At 40.8% G+C, this 19,173-nt stretch overlaps 1 long non-coding RNA gene across 1 annotated transcript; it reads left to right on the top strand.

Moving 5' to 3' along the window:
* Positions 1 to 1,440: 1,440 nt before the first annotated feature.
* LOC147651480 (uncharacterized) lies at positions 1,441 to 12,002 on the top strand. The gene is made up of 4 exons (XR_015274084.1): positions 1,441 to 1,520; positions 2,211 to 2,295; positions 3,986 to 9,139; positions 11,745 to 12,002. It is a non-coding gene; the product is annotated as an uncharacterized LOC147651480 (long non-coding RNA).
* Positions 12,003 to 19,173: the final 7,171 nt, after the last annotated feature.

Raw genomic sequence — 19,173 nt, 5'->3', positions numbered from 1 at the left:
GGAGATTTTATAAAGCGTAATGATCAGTTATCTCTGTTTTATCAATGGAGAAATAGCAAAAGGCTAAATTATTTAACATCAGTATTCATACAAGATTCATTATCATCCAGTCTAAGAGAAAATGCATTTCAAATTAAACCATGGGTTTCTCTCCAGCCTGCTCACCTAATCCTGTCCTGACCATAGTGTTGTCCATGCACATTTATATATTTGAGTTTTTTGTGGTTTTTTCTCTCTTCATTTCCCTCTGGCACATCCAAGGTACCTCCATAAATAGCCAGATAATGGAACTAATGTGGTCTAATTAAAGTACGGATTGTGGTGTTCTCCAAAACAGTTCAGTTACCACAAATAGCTGTTGGGGAGTGCGCCAGGATGATCAGAGGGATGGAGCAGCTCTGCTGGGAGGAAAGACTGGCAGAGTTGGGATTGTTCTGTTTGGAGAGGAGAAGCTTCAGGTGACCTCATTGTGGGCCTGAAGGAGCCAACAGGAAACATGGAGACTGTTTACAAGGAGTGACAGGACGGGGGAGAATTGCTTCCTGCTGCCTCGAGGGAAGGGTTAGATGGGATATTGGGAATGAATTCCTCCCACCACAAACACACGCAGCTCCTTTATTAACAGATGAGGCTGAAAGTATTTCAACAAGAGATCTTTAGCAAGCATTTCAAAGATTTGGGGGCTACAGGATGATGCCATGCAGCACTGTTACAAATGAGTGTTTCAGATTGCCTAAAAATTCATTGGCAAGGGTGTGAGCAAAAACCAGATTTAATATTAAATGAAAGCTTGACAAGTTTGTTGGCATGATTCATTCTACTAATTACAGGACAGTTAAGGCACACCAAGGAAAAACAAGCAACAACAAAAGCAAATAAAACTCAAGCAATCAAAAAAGAAATGAACTGAGAACTGTGTGCATGTATGTGTGTGTGTGTGCATGTGTGACAAAAGGTTGTGAGGGCAAGGATAGAAAGCAACACAGCCCAAAAGCTTAAGAACACTCAAATTTAACAGTACTTTAACTTAATCTAAACATAAAAATTTACCAAAGAAATAACACTTAACTTATACCTAACTTAATATATACCTTAAAATTAATTTATAGCTTAATTCTAATTTAACAGAGGAATAACACTTAACAAGATTTACCTAACTTATTATTTTAAAGTTATACTTAGCCACTCAGCAAAGAACAACATTTAACAGCATTTAAATAAGGTTTAGTTGTAAGTCACAAGCTTCCTTACAGGCCCAAATTACTTAGATATTCACGGTACTTAAATAACTACGAGAGCAGCATGTCTCCCAGATTTGCTATAGCACATGAACCCCTGCATGCACACAGACACAAAGAGTCAGTGCCAGCAGGGCACCTGTGAAAAATTCCCCTCAGAGGTCAGTGAAATGCTCACTTTGATGCCTTTGCATCTCCCAGCAGGCGAAGGGCCAGGCCTTGAGGAGTGAGGGTGTCAGCCCAGGACTTGTCAGTGTCCAGGGATGCTCCAAGTACAGAAAGGTGAGGGTTCTGTGGCTCTGACAGGCGTCCCCCTCAGAGGGAGGCTCTGGTCACAGCCACTGCGGCCCCAGAGAGCTCCAAGGGCCCCGTTTTGGACCCCAGTTTGTGGGGCCCCAAGAGAGGGACTTTGGTCACAACAATGTTTCATCCCGGCCACACCATGGGCTTTCTCTGCAAGTGTGACAACAGGAATGTTATACCCCTCAGGCAAGAGAAACAGTTTCCAAATCTGTTCCTAAGGAAAATGGGAGCTGTTTGGACAGCAGCAGTTGCTGGGAGCAGGGAGTGTTTCTGACAAGCTGGGGAAGAGCTGAGCCCAGGGGCTGTGTTCAAGGCCGAGGCCTAATGAGCATTTCTGAGATCCAGAGCAGCCTGGACAGGGCAGGGGGAATGCACCACCACAACCACACACACTAAACATATTCTAGGTGGTTTAGCTTTCATTTTGCTTGGAATTGTGTCCTACCATTCCAGTAGCCCAGCTGGACCTCAGCAGGAAGCCCTCTGACACCTCACTTCATGTGGCCTTTTTTGAGAGCAATTGGGTGAAAAGACCCCAAGCTGAGGAGCACCAAGTGGTTGTGAGAGAAGGGAGGTTCATCCCTAGCCAAGGCTAATTTGTTTTCTTCATTCTCTTGAAATATCTTTTGGTGCAACATCTGTAAGAGATTGATATTGTTTTATATTTAGCAGAGATGTTCTTTGGAAGAGGAATCTGCACAATGAAAGGAGAGTGAGTTTGGAAAGATGATCCCAGTCTCCATCAGGCCTTTAGGTAATTACTATGAAAGAGAGGATGGTGGCATCCTTATTCCCAGAGTAAGGAGTGTGGAACCACAGAATCATAAATTTTTTAACGTTGGAAAAGACCTTTAATATCATCACCCAGCACCATTGGTCTCATCTCTAACCTAAATGTCCCCAAATGCCACATCCACATGTTTTTTGAACACTTTCAGGTGTGCTGACTCCATCACTGACCCAGGCAACCTCTTCTGGGGCTTTCCATTAAAAAAGTGTCCCTAATACCCAATCTAAACCTCTCCTGTATAACTTGAGGCTGTTTCCTCTTTTTCTGTCCTTTGTTCCCTGGGAGAATAGCCCAACCCTGACCTGGTCCCCCCCTCCTGTGAGGGAACTCCTCCAGAAGCCAGGTGAGTGTGAGACAAGGAAAGGGAAGAAGCAAAGGTAGATTTGGCCATTCCAATCCAAATCACCACCAAGCAGAAATATTACAGCAAGAGCAGAAAATTTTTTAAAAGTTCAAGGATCCCATTGCATAAATTACCCAATTTTTTCTCTATTTTCACTTCTCTGGGAGAGTGTTTAAAATTCCCATTTTTCACCAAAATTTCAGAGAATGAAGAAATAAAATTAAAAAGTATGTTCAGAACCATTTTTCTTCTCCAAAGCAACTTCACATGAAATGCTCTAGGAACTTCCTCAAACTAAATCTCACTTTTGTAATAGTAAAAAAGTATTTAATTTCTCAGGTCTCCAAGTGTTTGTTTGGATGCAGTTGGAAGGAAATTTGGGAGCACTTCAGGAAGTCTTGTGCCACAGCATCATCTTTGTATCACTGCTGAATCAGTACCAGTGGATTTTAAAAGATTCTGATTTGAGCTAAAAAAACGGGAAAATCTTTTTTCCTGGAAACTTTGGTTTACATTGGTGTGCAGAGCTCTCAATCATCTCCAGCTCCATATGAAAACATCTCAGCTGAGCTCTGACAGCCATGCCTTTTTATGGGCAGATGTTAATCCACATAAAAGTAAATGCAGGAAAGGTTGAGCTGCCCTCGGGAATGATTGACTGCCATGACTGGGAAAGGTGTCTCAAGCCTACAGATCTGTAATGGACATCACTATAATTATTGAGCTGGGAGTGTCAGATCAGCAGCCACATGGTGCCTTGCTCCCAGCTGGAAATTAAATAGAAATGTTCCAGAATTATCTCATGGAATTTTATGAGACACATAAGGGAGAAATGTAGGAGGGATTAATAAATGTGAAGACAGAACCCAAAATTTCAGCTCTAAATTCAATACATTTTCTTCATGTTCTCTTGAATGATACTGAGGATGCACACCCATTTTTTTATCACATATGGTTAAAATCCTCCATGAAATGTTCCCTAAACATCAAACTAAAAGGATACACTGAAGCAGGCTCCAGTGCTCAGAGAGTTAATGTCATCCTCTTCCTCCTTCTATTCATATTGGTTACTAAAAAATTATCTGTGAAACAAATATATTAAATCTTCAAGAACTGCTAAGGACATTGTCCCCAAACCCCCAACTAAATGAGGAATAAAACCAAATATTCCTGTCTGACGGATATGGTAGTTATTTCTTGTCTTGTGATTCTGCAGCTTTTCAGACCAAAACCACTGAGTTTAAGTAGGGAGTTCTATTTTAACCTTTTCCTCTTGTTTTTGTTGTATTTCTTCTTCTCTCCCTGTGCCAGGTGTAAAAACAGGTAGCTGTGCAAGTCTTCCCTCAAAATATGACAGCTCAAGCAACAGAATTCTAAAGATGATCCATCACCAAAAGATTTAGAAATGGAATTAGAGCTACTTGAATGGATATACTCTTCAGATAAGTATGACAAATACCAATGATAAACTTAGTTTGCTAAAATGGAGTTTATTTTGAAATTAGTTTGTTGGTTTTTTTTTAAAATTTGGGATCTGATTTCCAGATGCCACTTACAAAGAACTTTTTTAATTAGTTCTCCTTTTTATTTTTATTCACAAATACAGTAAGTGCAGTTTAGGAAGGATGGATGGAATTCATCCATTTGTCACTCTCCAATAGTGGGATCTGAACACTCAAAACTTCACAGATAACATTCCAGCTGATTGTTGTTCATCTGAACTGGAGGGAAATCAAGATTTTAACTTGCTTAGAGGGAGACTCAGGAAAAATAATGCATGGGGGTTGTGCATCCAGTTTGGAGAAATTAGATCGTATAAACCAAAAGGAAAACATATTTTCCATTGCTTCTCCCACTCCTCAAATTTCCAGTAAAGTGTCTATTAAGACAGTTTTTTATGACCTTTTTATGCAGCTTTGGTAACATTTTCTGCACTTAACTTCATCACATCCCCTAATTTTACTGCAGCAACATCAAAGTGTAATGATCTTGTTGCCATAAAGCAAAGTGTTGTCATAAAGGCAACTTTTCCCAATCTGGAAGTGTTTAAGGAGGGCAAGCAAGCCAAAAGAAAGTTTCCTTGGCACTCAGAGGCAAGGCACAAATGTTGAACCCACAAGAAATACCAACAGCTTACGCAGGAATAACAAAACAAATGGTGAAAAAAATCAAAATTCTTTATTTTTCCCCTTTACTGCCTCCTTCCCTATTTTCCTAGAGATGCAGAACACCTTTGTTTCCATAATAATGAGTTATAATTCACAATTTAGCCTTACAATTAACATTTCTCTTTCCCACAGTGACATGTACCTCCCAATAAATACAAAATAAAACCCTAGGACAAAAATCTGAATGTATTGAATGTTTGGAGTGTGAGGCAGATTTTCAAAAAACACCAACAGCCTTCTCAGCATCGTCATCATGAAAATAATACAGAAAAAGAACATGAATCTTTTAAGTTCCACTTGCAAATGAGAGAAACTGCTGTTAACGTGAAAGAAAGAATCTCTCTTCCTACTGTGGCACCATACAAAGCATAAGAAAGATATAGGAGAAATTATGACACAGTCAGAGGTTTTTGGGGGGTTTTTTTTCTATTTTTTTTAAGGAAAGAAAAATTAAGTAGGCAGATGTCAAGAGAAAACACAAAGGATAAGAAAGAACCGAGAACATATCCCAATTTAACTCCATCTTGCACTGTTTTAAAGGCTTAATAATAGCCTAGAATTCAAATTATCTCATTATTGAGCCTTGTGGAGGCAATTTTCTGATTCACTTGAATGAGGATTCCAGACTGGATGGACAGGAAATTCCCCCTGTTCTGCTGAGCAAGGTGTGGATGGAGCGAGGGCATGGGGAGGGCAGGAAATCTGCACCTGAGAGAGAACCAAAAGGGACCTGCAGGGAAATATGCATCTCAAAGAGAGCTAGCTAATGGGAGCCGATTCCCACCTGGAGCACACAAGGAGCTGGAATTTAACTCACTCTAATGACTTCAAAGGTGCCCCTGCAGAGAAGGGATTTGCTCCCTGGAAATTTGTGTATTACTGATTTGTAGTGCTAAATTTTAACCATCTGTTACTGGTGCATCACCTACCAGTTTGTTGCACCTAATTCCCAGAACTCATTGTTCATTTTTCCATGTGTTTGTTGCACAACTGCCCGTGCAGCTGATGTGGAAGAAATACACCTCATACGCAAAGACAGGAAGGGTTTCTTTGGTTCTATTCTGCAGATTTTTCTTCGCTGCTATCAAAGAAACAAAAACAAACTGTTTCCATTAAATCTGCCTCATGTTGTGGAGTTTTGGAGATAAGGGCTGCAAACAGAAGTGTTTATGATTCTTAACCGACAAGGTGAAAAATTCCTTGTTCCTGCCCTTTCCCTGCTGTTATTTGTCAAGCTGGACAGGTGACTATGGGTGCTTTGCATTCCCTTCCGTCCATCAGGAAATGCCTTTTACATATATTTTTACATATTACAGCACAGGTCCTTAGAGCTGAGGGAATTCCTTCCTTTCTCCTGCAGGATGATCTTTTGCTGATATTCTGAAAGGAAGGACATGCCTCTTCCAAGGCTCTGTGTCACACTGCAGCATTTTAAAAAACCATTAAATGAATTAGCTTATTTAAATAGCTCATTGGCTTAATGGCTGATGTTATTTTTTATGCTATATCTAAATCTATATCGAATTTTCTTTTTTTTTTTTTTTCTGAGTTTCCCCAGATCACTAAAAATCACAGAATCATAGAATGGTTTGGAATGTTGGTGTCAGAGGGTGGTGAGACCCTGGCACAGGGTGCCCAGAGAAGTTGTGGCTGCCCCTGGATCCCTGGAAGTGTCCATGGCCAGGTTGGATGGGGCTTGGAGCAAGCTGGGATAGTGGAAGGCGTCCCTGCCCGTGGCAGGGGGAGCAATGGATTGATCTTCAAGGTCCCTTCCAACACAAACCATTCCATGGCATTCTTTTATTCTAATATTATGCTGAAAATCTCAGCACTGTATCTGATTTCCATCCCAGCAGGAAAATGTGGCGGCACCTTCAGAGGAACCTCCACAAAGGACTGTTCTGACTCCCTCCTGAGTTCAGTCTCCAAACACGTGATCAGTGCCCTGAATTTCATATCAGAGACATTTATCTCAGGGCAAAGAACAAATGTAGAAGCTACAAGTTACATTTTCCCTTTCCCAAGTACACCAGAGGAGCTGTGGGTGAGGGCTTCAGACATGGATAAGGATCTTAATTAACCAAGGAAGTCTGTAACTGGCCGGGAAACACAAATAATTTCCTACTGTCTGGCAACAGGACCATTTGCTAGGAAGGAATTTCACCTCCTTTCAGGCTCAATTGTCACTAATTGGTGCACTTGAGATGGGCATAGATATCCCAAAGATAATTACTGCTCTTATCCTCAGTGGGAACCTCTGGAAAGGCAGCAGTGTTCCCCACCTGGTTTTTCTGAACTGCAGATCCTGCAGGGATAGAGATTATAGCCTGACTAACTCAGAAAACCAAAACCACCTTCTATTCTGACTTTAAAAATTAGGATATGTTCCAAAAGAATCACTAAATCCAGGACTTGTCAGATTATTATTTTTGGGCAAAGTCCAGCTGTATTAATTTCCACTACTCAGACAAAGACTCTGTTAGAATGACTGAAATTATAATATCTACCTCTTTTAAAACTTCATTATTCTTATTAATAAGAGCAATAATAATAAAATCTTATGGTGATAGATCTCCAAGCAGTTTTTTTCTTAAATTCTTTCTCTTTTTGAATGTTTCCAGGGATGATGGCTCTACCATTGACCTGGACAGCCTGTTCCAATGCCTGACCACCTTTTCCATGAAGGCATTTTCCCAAATATCCAACCTAAACCTCCCCTGGCACAGCTTGAGACCGTTTCCTTTCACCTTGTCACTTGTTCCCTGGGAGAAGAGACCAGCCCCCACTCCAGTGCCACCTCACCCACCTGGCTTCCTGCAATCTCCAGTTACTAAATTCTTCCATAAGAGATCCGAAAACATAAAGATACATAAAAATAGTAGGCTGTTTGGGGCATTATTGCCAAATAATCTCTTACTGTGTATGTCAAGAAACAATTCCTCCATTCCACCCTGCAGGGAAGCAGATTTTCCACACATTTAAACATATATGACCCAGCAGTATTAATTGCAATTAAAGGTCCCAAATAAAAGGCACATAATCACATATTCACCATTTAACACTAACCAGCACACTAATACTGATTTCCTGCACTTAATTGCCCATTCCCACCACATCATGCTTTTAGTTGTAAACTCTTTGAAATGCCCTGAATTCTCCTAGGAACTTTACTGCAATTCAATTTTAATTTGCCTTTTTATGTAGCATCTTTGATACAATGGATCTTGGAATTGTGTGACAGGAAGGTAAAAGTAATGAGAACACTTTCCAGAGTTGCACATTTGTAGAAGTAAGGCAAAATGTTGTATGGACATGAATGAGAGGTAAAAAGAAAATGAAAGTCTGTTTTAAACTGAAAAAAAAGTAGCATTCAGCCACTACTCCATTGGCTTTCATCCTGCCTTCATTAAAAGCTTTTGGAAAGGCATCTCATAAAGGAGTAACACTCAGAAATGCTTGTAATGCTCAGAAAAGGGAAGACACTTCATATTTCAGGCAGCTAATTACATTTTCCTGGTTTCACTCCTTGCAGGAGTCAGCAAGGAAGGAATTGCTCACTTCGCATCACTCAGGCAAGGAAGGCAGAAAATATTCCTTGGATAGGCTACAAACTACAGGGCTTTGTGCCTGGGGTGGAGCTGCAATTATCCGTGTCCATGGAATAATAATAATCCTTGTTAAATCAGCCCAGGTCATGGAGCCGTGTCAAGAGTCCAGCCTGCTCCGTGTTTCAAGCAGGAACGAAGCCTTTGAGACCTGCTGGCAGAAACTCCAACAAGGAACAAGACACAGGAAGTGCAGGGAAAGGATTACACCAAATGCTGCTTCTTCCTCTCAGAAAGCATGAGGGAGGAAATCCAGGGAAGTGAATAATTTATTCAAAGGAAACACAGCTTTTTTATGAACAAATCCAGGGGATGAAAGTCACCCTTGTGATTTAAAACTTCCCCTAACATGTGACTCTGCTTGGTTTCAGTAGGATTAGAAACCAAGAGGATACCCAGGATGTCAAGAAGCTCAGAAAAAAAAATCCTTTCATCACTCTGACAAGTATGATTTTTTTAATTATTTTTTTTTTTTTCTGAGGAGCTGATCAGGAGCTGGCCATGGGCCACCAAAATTCTGATACCCCTTCATAAAACAGAAGGAGGAGGAAAAGAACACAGAGAAGCAACTGAGTTCCAGTGCAGGCCTGAGTTACCAGAAGTGTCACTTGGCAAACAGTGGACTGTAAAACTGCTTTTATACACTCCTCAAGGTCAGGGAATGCCAGCTGGGAAAGAAGGAGTTAAAGCAGGTAAGCTTTTAATCATAGTTTGTTAGACTCAAAAGCAGCACCAGCCATATCCCACACATCAACTGCTGGAGTTACAGATGAACTAATCCATGAACAAACCAAATTAACAGCAACATCAAATAATCACAAATAATTTCTGCCTTGGTAAAACATCAAATGCATCCACAATTCCCTGCAATTTCTATACAATGTATCTTTCTCCTTATCTCTCCCAAACCTGGGTCTAATTCATCAGACAGTCCCCAAAACTGACTAGGGACCAACTGACAAATAATGCATTTCACATCCAGATAGAGATGGAAAGGGGAAGATCCCAGCCCTTTTAGGCTGATGTTGGCAGAATTCCCAAAATAGAGTTTACTGGTTGCTAACCAATCTTTGATACCACCTGCCAATTCCATTGGGCTTCCAGGAGACATTCTGGTATTACTGGTGTTTAACACCTAGAGAAACCAACTTGAGCTCCTGGGCTGGAAAACATTCATGTGCAGTCCTTGTTTGTCCCAGGACTGATCCAAGGATTCCCTGCTCATGCCAGGAGTGAAATGGATAATCCCTAAAGTCCCTCCCAAACCACTCTAGGATTCAGGGTCTCTGTAAGGACATTGTGAACTGCTCTACCACCACCAGACTAAAAAAAATCCCCTCTGCACACAAAATTTATTCTGAACTTTCTACCAACCAGCTTCTGATACTAAAACTGAGTACAAGAAGGAGGAAACCCAAATCCACAGCAAACCAACATAGAAATTAATGGGTATTAATAATTATTTACTATTAATAATAAAATTAATTATTAAGTCTGAACATTTCCATTAGTAATGAAGACATTACTACTGCCTTCAATGTTTTCAGCTTCAGAAAAATGTCCATGAAATCTGTGATCTGGATGGACTGAAGGGCTTCAGTTTTCCTGATGTGAAGTATCACATTAGTAAAATCTGACTGAAAATCCTGCTGCAGTGGGTAGGAGTGTAGAAACAGAGATTTCTTCATCTATTATAGTGAAGTGCAATAAAGTTATGTATTTCACCACAGTATGGTGATGGGATAAAAAAAATAATTTTTTTATTATCTTTATAGTGGTGGAATACAAAACTGAAACTTAAAGAAAAATATATAAAATATATGTACATATGTATATTTATATATAAAGAACACTTTTTTTTTCACAAGTGGAGATCAACTCCTTAGTAAATCTTCAGATTTTTTTTCAAATTCAATTTTAAATTTTTCAAATTTAGACTTAGTGTTAAGTCCTTTAATTTTTCTTGATTAGATATTGTTTTTTACACCTCTAAGTGATGTAGACTATTGACTAAAATGGACTTTAATATGGCTTTTGAGATTGTGGCCTGCATTTCTGCCAGATCACAGCAGTTTTCCTCTATCCATATTTTACTCTGAGCCAAGGCATCCTTGCAGCAGATCCACAGGTGGCTCAGGGCAGCAGTTCCTCTTCTGCTTCCCGTATTCCTTGCAGGTGCTATTCCTTGTGGAGGCCACGTGCAGCCTCCTGGGATGGATTCCTGAGCCACAATTGCTGACCACAAAGGAATCATACAGAGTCTGCAATGAAAGCAAAATCCAGCTAGAGCCTGAGAAAACCCTTTGTCACCACCGCCATTAAGATCCTTCCCAAAAGCCGCCTGTCCAACAAGGAGCTGGCTTTTCCAATACTTTACATCAGGCTTATAAAGCTCTGGTTCATTTTGGCTCCCTCACTGCTTGGGAATTCCAAGTGACTGCAATTCCAGCAAAATCTCACTGGGAACTGGTCCCTGGGAATACACAGCATCTGATTCCCTGTTTCACAATCTCTGTTGATAGAGAAAGTGACACTGTTCCCAAGGCAGAGCCACTAATCCCATTACTCCCATCTCTAATCCCATTAACCCTCAGGCTTTCTGGGTGGTTTAAAATCTTGTTTTTAGTTTTGGGAGGTTATTTTTAAAAATATATTGTGCTTTCCTTCAACATTACTGATTTGACTACTGTTATTGTTATCCTGAGCTGGGTTTCTTATGAGCTTTGTGACTGTGGCTGTAGAGTGACTGCAAATACAGATCAAAAAATTTTCTGTTTTTCTGAATGAATCCTTAAAAACGGGCTTTACTCATCTTGTTGCTCTTACTTTTTTTAATTAGTGACTTTACTCCAGCTAAACAATATGTTTTTAATTACCACAGCCCCACGCAATCACAGCCATAAAGATTTTCCCCATTAATTCAGCTCCGAGGGCTGCACGAAGCAGCACTTTGATCTCATTAGCATAGAAAATAAATCAGAGAGCACAGCTACTGCCAGTTATTTTCTGTTATGCCTGAGAAACCCATCACAAGATTGATGATTATTGGTCAGCATCTCTGCCCCCTTTAGCCCTTTGGCACAGTTCTGCTTTGTGCACCACAGAGCCCTGAAAAGAATCCTTGCATGAGGAAAACCAAGTGGAAGAACAACAGAATAAACTCAGTTTGACCAAGCTGGGCTCACTCAGAGAGAAATGGTGATGAAATTAACACAGAACTTGCCCTGGCAGAGAATTTTGATGCTTCAAATTATTCTTGGTAGGGATGCTGCCCACCAATCTCTATTTCTTTTCCAGCTGATGGTGGATCCTGATGATGCTGATGACAAAGCTTTGGGGATATCACTTTGAGGCTGAGGTTTCTCTGATGAAATGGAGCATGCACCACAGTAATATTTGCTCACAAAGCCAAATACAACTTGCTGGAATACTCAAATTAAACAGCATCAATGAACCAATCAAAAAAACTGACAAGTTCTTCCATCCCTGGAACTGAAGTACAATTTTTCTACTCTTGTGACCAACATTAGTAAAATGTTGAATTGCTGAATTGTTCATGGCTTGCTTTGGGCTGCTGATTTCTTGTGACAAAGTGGGGGAAAGTACATCAATAGCCCAGTTAATATGAGTGTCTGCAGGCAGTTTTCTTCTTCTACATAATTTTCATTTTCATAGAATCATGGAATTGTTTTGGTGGGAAGAGATCTTAAAGATCACTTTGTTCCACCCCCTGCCATGGGCAAGGACACTTTCCACTAGCCCAGCTTGCTCCAAGCCTGGTCGAACCTGGCCTTGGACACTTCCAGGGATCCAGGGGCAGCCACAGCTTCTCTGGGCACCCTGTGCCAGGGCCTGCCCACCCTCATAACCAAGAATTGCTTCCTAATATCCAATTTAACCCACTCACTTTTAATTTAAGTCCATACCCTCTTGTCCTGTCCCTCCATCCCTTGTAAACAGTCTCTCTTCATGTTTCCTGTCAGTTCCTTCTGGTCCTGGAAGGCCACAGTGAGGTCACCCCAGAGCTTTTCTTGTCCAGGCTGAACAATCCCCACTCTCCCAGCTTTTCCTCCCAGCAGAGCTGTTCCATCCCTCTGATCATCCTGGTGCCTCCTCTGGACCGGTATCAGAAGTGGGACTCAATTTCTCCTCATAATGCATACAGACAACTAACAAAAAAAGAAGCAAACAATTAAAAAGTCAAGACCAAAAGAACTCCACATGAACAAGAAAATCTCCTACAATAACCACAAAACCATAAAGCACTCCTAAAATCCATCACAGCTAGATAAGAAACAATTTGTAATCAGGATTTTTTCCTGGGCTGAGTTTTTCCTATGTTACTGCAGGATGTGAAAAGTTTCCAGTTTGTTTAAGGTGAATATTTAAGCAATCTAGGAAAGCATACTATCAGAGACACATCACAGATGATAATTACCCATAAAGCAAGTTAATTTCCTCCCTTTATTTTTAATTCCACCCAGCCATGTGCCATCCACCGTTTGGTGCAAAATGAATTAATCCCCCTCCAAATGCTTTTCACTTGTCAAAATCTACCCCAAGCCTTAAGTTTTCTGGAATCTAATGTCAAAACACTTTGTCTTCTGGGTAAATCACTGTGAGCTGAGTCTATCAAAAGAAAGGATTCACTAGGAGTGATATTAATGACAGTTTGGGAGGATTTCAGTCTGTGCTGTGGTTTGAGTAGATTACAATGCTCACCCATCAATTCGGATCACAAGAATGGATCCAGCCCTGTAGGTGTGGTCAGTGTGGTCATCTTCTAATCGGCACATCAAGCAGCCTTTTGCATTAATCACCTTTGTTTAACAGACAGGCATTACTCAGGCTCACTGTGTTGGGTCCCTACATGCACAGGACCTCAGAGAGCTTTTTTTATGGGCTTGGATTAAATTTAACAGCTTCCCTGTTGCTAATCCAAGAAAGTTATTTTTGCTCCTCCTCCATCCTGACAACAAGACATGGCAGGAAGAAGGACAGGCAAGAGATATCTTTATCACACTGGTATCAACATGGGGGTTTGACACTTGGCAGATGACAGCAAATATTTTAAACCAAAGAAGCTTGTAGATCCTTTCACATCCTTGCTCCCTGCATTTCAGCACAGAGAAGAAAAGGCTCTGGGAAGATCTCTGAGCACCTTCCAGTGCCTAAAAGGGCTCCAAGAGAGCTAGAAAGAGGCTTTGGACAAGGGCCTGGAGTGACAGGGCAAGAGGCTTTCACACTGATAGAGGGCATGTTTAATTGGCATTTTGGGAAGGAATTGTTCCCTGTGAGGGTGGTGAAGCCCAGGCACAGAGTACCCACAGAAGCTGTGGCTGGTCCCATCCCTGAAAGTGTCTAAGGCCAGGTTGGACAGGTCTTGGAGCAACCTGGGATAGTGGAAACCTGATCTAGCCCATGGCAGGGGGTGGCACTGGATGGGCATTAAGGTCTCTCCCAAGCCACACCAGCACAGACCTTTCTCTGTTGCTCCTGTCCTTTGTATTCGTTACCTGTTCTGGCCACAAGCTTTCCAAATAGGAAATATTAAGCTAATAAGGAAGGGGAAGGTGATTTAAAACCCTCTCCCATTTCACAGATGTGCCCTTGTAGTACAGCCACATTCTAATGGTTGCATTTTGTCTTATAGGTAAATGCTATAGAAGTGACATAAATATGACAAAGGGATTTCTGGTTTGTGGTGCATTGATTCCATTAATTTGACCACAAGGCTCTGGAGAGGGAATTGCACTGCCTACTCATCAATATTTTGTTCTTTTTTTTGCTGGAGCCTAGAATCAGACAAGGCCCTTAAAGAGCTTGTAATAAATGCAGCTCTGGCCTCTGGAGACTCATTCCTGCCCAAGAGTTTGAAAAGAGCTATCTTCAACTGAATTAAAAATTTCTCCAAATACATCATGACATTCCAAAATATTAAGCTAGTCCAGATATGCTTCTGGATTTACATGGCCCTGAATAGCTCTTTCTGTCTGGAAGGTTTTCTAAGTTTATTGCAGGCTCATCATTTCAGCCTTAGAGTTGTTAAAGTATTAGAAGTATTTCTTTATATAAAAAAGGGAACACAGATTGATTGAACACCCTATTAACATTTTTGCTGTGGGAAAATGGATCCATCAGCTCCAGGTGGAGCTGGCTGGCAAGGATAGGTGTTGCCACAGGTCCAGCTCTGTCAGCACAAAGCAGAAGCAGGTGAGACACAGCAGCAGCCTGAAAGCAGAAATTGGTGTCTATTGTACCTGTCTGTGTTGTCCTCCTTGCAATCAAATTACTTCAGAAAGGAGTGAAAATCGGGAAGATAATTCCACCACTCTTCCATAAACCCAGGGCTTGTACTTTCTAGGATGTAGTAGAGGAGCAGGTGAGCTCCATGTGAGGTGCTGGAAGTGCTGCATTTCGCACAAGAAAACATTGGTTGAGCTCTTCAGAGTCCATATTTTCTTTTATTTGGACTGTCTAGGACAATCTTCCAAGTGAGAGGGTGAACTGTCACAACCTACAAAGTACAATGTTATCCACATGCAACCTCCTCTGGCTTTTTCCTTTGTCAAACTGAGTACAAGAGGGGGCTGTCAGGAGGAAAATTAAATTTTAAAATAAACCTTTGAGTTTGGAGCTGCTCTAAGCAGAATTTTGGACTCAATTTCTTTCACAGGGTGGTGCCATTTGGTTAAAAGTGATGCTTCCAGAGATCCAGGTGGAGCTTACCCCAAAGCAGTGTTACCTCTCCCAGACATAAGACATTGTCTCCAAAGGCTTAGGATATATAGTAGCACAGAGATTTCCATGGTGCAAATCTGAAAGCTGAAATCGGGTGCTTATGAGGTCATTTGGGGGCTGCAGGAATACAATCATGACTCGAGTGCTGAGGTTACAATCCCCAAAGAGGGCCAACATGCCCTGCCAAAGGTGATTTATGGAGGGGACATTGGGACAGGGAAACAAGTTAGCAGCTGAGAGAGCCTTCCTCTGTGGAAATGTCCTTACCCCATTCTCACCACACCATTTCTAGTGCTGCCAGGCATGAGGTGGGGAACTCATTTTCAGTTTTCTGCTAGGTGCTCCCTGGGGAAGCAAGCTCAGCTACTCATGTTCATGTTCTGGTTTTCACACAGCAATGCTTAGTTGTTAAGAGAAATTCTGCATTTATTATCAATAAATTGTAGTAAGAATAGGAGATTAATATATATATAGGTATATATATGGAGCACTTTACAGAAACTGAAATAATAAAAGTGTCTTCTGGATGCGACTCAGTGTCAGACAGCAACTCATTCTTGAGCCCACTTGGAAACTGTTAAAAACCATTTTGCTGATTCACTAAATCCCTGTCTGGGAGTTCTCAGTCACCTTTGAAGCAAACAGCCTCAGATAAAGCTGGAGGTGCTGCATAATTTTGGGCAGCACAGGCCCTCATCACAGCAGTGATGTGTTCATCACAACCCATCCCTTCTTGTACCATCACACAGGAATTTAGCAGGGGAAGCAAAAGGAACCACACCACAATTTCTCAATCAGTGTCTGACAGTTTTAAAAGAAAAGGATCATGATGTGGAAGGAATGACATAAATCTGGTGGAAGCAAGAGCTGGAAGGTTCCACAACCATTTAGAACATGAAACAAAATAAACTTCAACAACCATTTAAAATATGAGACAAACAATCATTAAATCAATAAGGCAAATATTAATGAATTTTCTTCTGTGGCCTTCAATGTCTGATTGCACAGAAACAACAATGAATTTTATGCAATGAGGGGCAATCAGAAATTTCAGGAATTCCTAGTGTGATACTCCTAGTGATAAGGACAGGCTACATTATCCCTGTACTTGCTTTCCTATTATTAGACCAGCATTCATCAACAATACTTGGATAAAATATATTATACTGCATATATATGACATGAACCCAGTAAATATATATAAAATATGTACATATATGTGCCCCATTGTTAAGGGTCTAATCACAATCCAAAAACCAGTGGCATTAAATATAAATATGCAAAGGCTAGTATTGCCCAAGAAGCACAAGATTTAGGCTTCCAGCTCACACCATTATTTATTAGCAATTGCACAAATCATAATTAGGCCTTTTTTTAAAAGCCCACACTGGAGGTTTCATTGCCATTTCTTTACAGCAGCCCTTTATAAATCATTCATCTGGAGGTTTCTCTCCCATGTGCCGTGCAAACATTCCTGTAAAATCCTCTTAATGGAGTCTATGAATCAATGCACAGCAAAGTGTCACAGGTGGAATCGATGGCTCCAGAAGCAAGAGGACCTTTTTAGAGGCAGGTGTCGAAAACCCTGACTGAATTAGAAACTTTAATGTATGGCAGGCACTGAAATTTATGCTCCAAAGAGATAGTTTGAACATCCTCCCTTTTTTTCACTGCTACAGATATAAATTCCTGTCAACAGCTAAAAGAAGGAATGAGAATTCTTTAGTCTAGAAATAAGACTGAAGTGATATATAACAATGAAATTATACTGGTCCTTAAATACATGAAAGGCAACTGAAAGGAAAAAAAAAAAAAAAGGAAAAAAGAAAAGGAATTCACAGTGCTCTGGGGCTTAAAATGCAAAAACGGATATAGAGGGTAGGTCCTGGGAAAACTTTTTGATAGTGAAGATTGGAACCCTAACCCAATTCAGTTATTAAATAAAAGTGACCTCACCATGAGTAATTCCAGTATTGTGAGGTCCAGCCCCACTAGAAAGGACAAAGATTCTGTGACTTAAAAGGGGCATCCCTTGGTTCTCCCTGGCCATCAGAGATGCTGCTTCCATAACAACTCCACATGAAAACAGCCCCCAAACCCTCACTTGAGATTCCTTCTTATCCCCAGTAAGTTCAGTTTCCTTTCCATTTGCCCTACTTTGTTCTCTTCACACTGTATTCACTAATTTTACCATTTTGGTTTTTCAGATAATGACAAAATGTGGATTGGGGAAATATTCCATGACTTATTTTGCCAAGAGTTTATCCTCACCTGCTTTTTCAGAAAATGAAACAAAAATGTTATATATGGAAAAATTATTTTTGAAGTGCAAAGGTACAAAACCTGGACTGTATTTTCTTTTAGTTATTTCTAGCAAATCAAAAATTCTAACATAAATCAGCATCATTTCATAGGCTTCTTAGGAGGTTTATAATAACATACTCTTAAATAAAACCCTACAATTGATCTGTCTGCTGCTTTATTTTTATTTTTAAAGAAACAAAACCTTTTGAAGTCTTGATCACACTAAACAGTCTTTTATTTCCTTATTCAGGATACTTGTTTGTTCAGGTTCAGGAAGTCCTGGAAATAAATAAGTTTAGAGGTGAAGGGGAAAAAAATTAGTAAGAAACCAGGAAAGTGACTGTATTTGTACTTCAGCTTTTTAGAAAAAAACATGGTGTTGTCTCTTTACTCTTTTTTACTCATTAATTTAAGCTGACACTTCCAAAAGCAGTATTAAATTTAATTGGGATTTAAGAACTCATCTTCTCTGCTCATCTATATTAAGTTAAGGTGACCAGACACCAAAGCAGCTGCTGCCTCTAAAGGATAATGGAATTTAGGACCATGTATCCCATGCAAAATGTCATTTTTATCCAGGAATGGAGAAACCTTTAACCCTCAAAAGAACACATTTGAATCAAACACCAGGAAATCTTTCCAGCAGCCTTTTCAACATGTTTGAAGAGGGGTAGGGAGAGGAAAGGTTTTGAGGTTTTGTTTCAGGGGTTTTGGTTATTTTTGAGTGTTTGATCACCTGGGAAGCAAATCCAAAAGAAACTGGAATTGTTTTCCAGGGTGATAAAGCTACACTCCAGGATAAGTCTGATGTGGAGAGGCTGAGGGAGCTGGGAAAGGGGCTCAGCCTGGAGAAAAAGAGGCTCAGGGGGACCTTCTGGCTCTGCACAACTCCCTGACAGGAGGGGACAGCCAGGGGGATGGGGGCTTGGGCTCTGCTCCCAGGGAACAGGGACAGGGTGAGAGAGAACAGCCTTGAACTGTGCCAGGGGAGGCTCAGGCTGGATATTGGAAAAAATCCAATCACTGAAAGGTCTGTCAAGCAGTGCACAGGCTGCCTAGGGCAGTGGTGGTGTCCCCATCTCTGGAGTATTTGAAGATTGTGTGGATGTGGCACCTGGGGACAAGGGTTAGTGCTGAAACACGGTGGTGGTGCTGGGCTGGTGGTTGGACTTTGTGATCTTAAAAATATTTCCCAGCCTTAACAATTCTCTGATTCCATAAAGCTTCTTAAGAAATGAATCGTGTTGCAGTACAGGTCTAATTTTAGCAGACTGGAGGAATTAAAAATAATCCACTTGTTTTGGAAGTCATTTAAGTTGAAGTTGTTATGTAAGTACTTTTATGGAGAAAAAATACATCAAACAAAAATCATGACAGAAACTATCACTGCCTATAAACTGGCTAATATTTTTAATCACCATATATATATATATATATATTTATTTGGACACAAATGTGTGTGTCTTGTACACGGAAGAACAAGAGAAAAGCAGGGATGTAAAGGCCAGAGATAATTAAGTTTTCAATCAACAAGGCAATCAGCACGGAGCTCCCATCAGTGCTGCTCTGAGACCATCCCGAATCCTGGAGCAGGAGCTGGCAGCGGGCATTCCGGGCTGGATGCCTTAGGATAACACTCTCCTACACCCCAGTGGTAAAACAGGGACACGGCTCCCAGCAA

Source organism: Cyanistes caeruleus, chromosome 9, assembly GCF_971803275.1.
Source record: "Cyanistes caeruleus chromosome 9, bCyaCae1.hap1.1, whole genome shotgun sequence".
Lineage (NCBI taxonomy): Eukaryota > Metazoa > Chordata > Aves > Passeriformes > Paridae > Cyanistes > Cyanistes caeruleus.
Note: the sequence above shows the minus strand (reverse complement) of the source record. Positions and strands in the feature narration are given on the sequence as shown.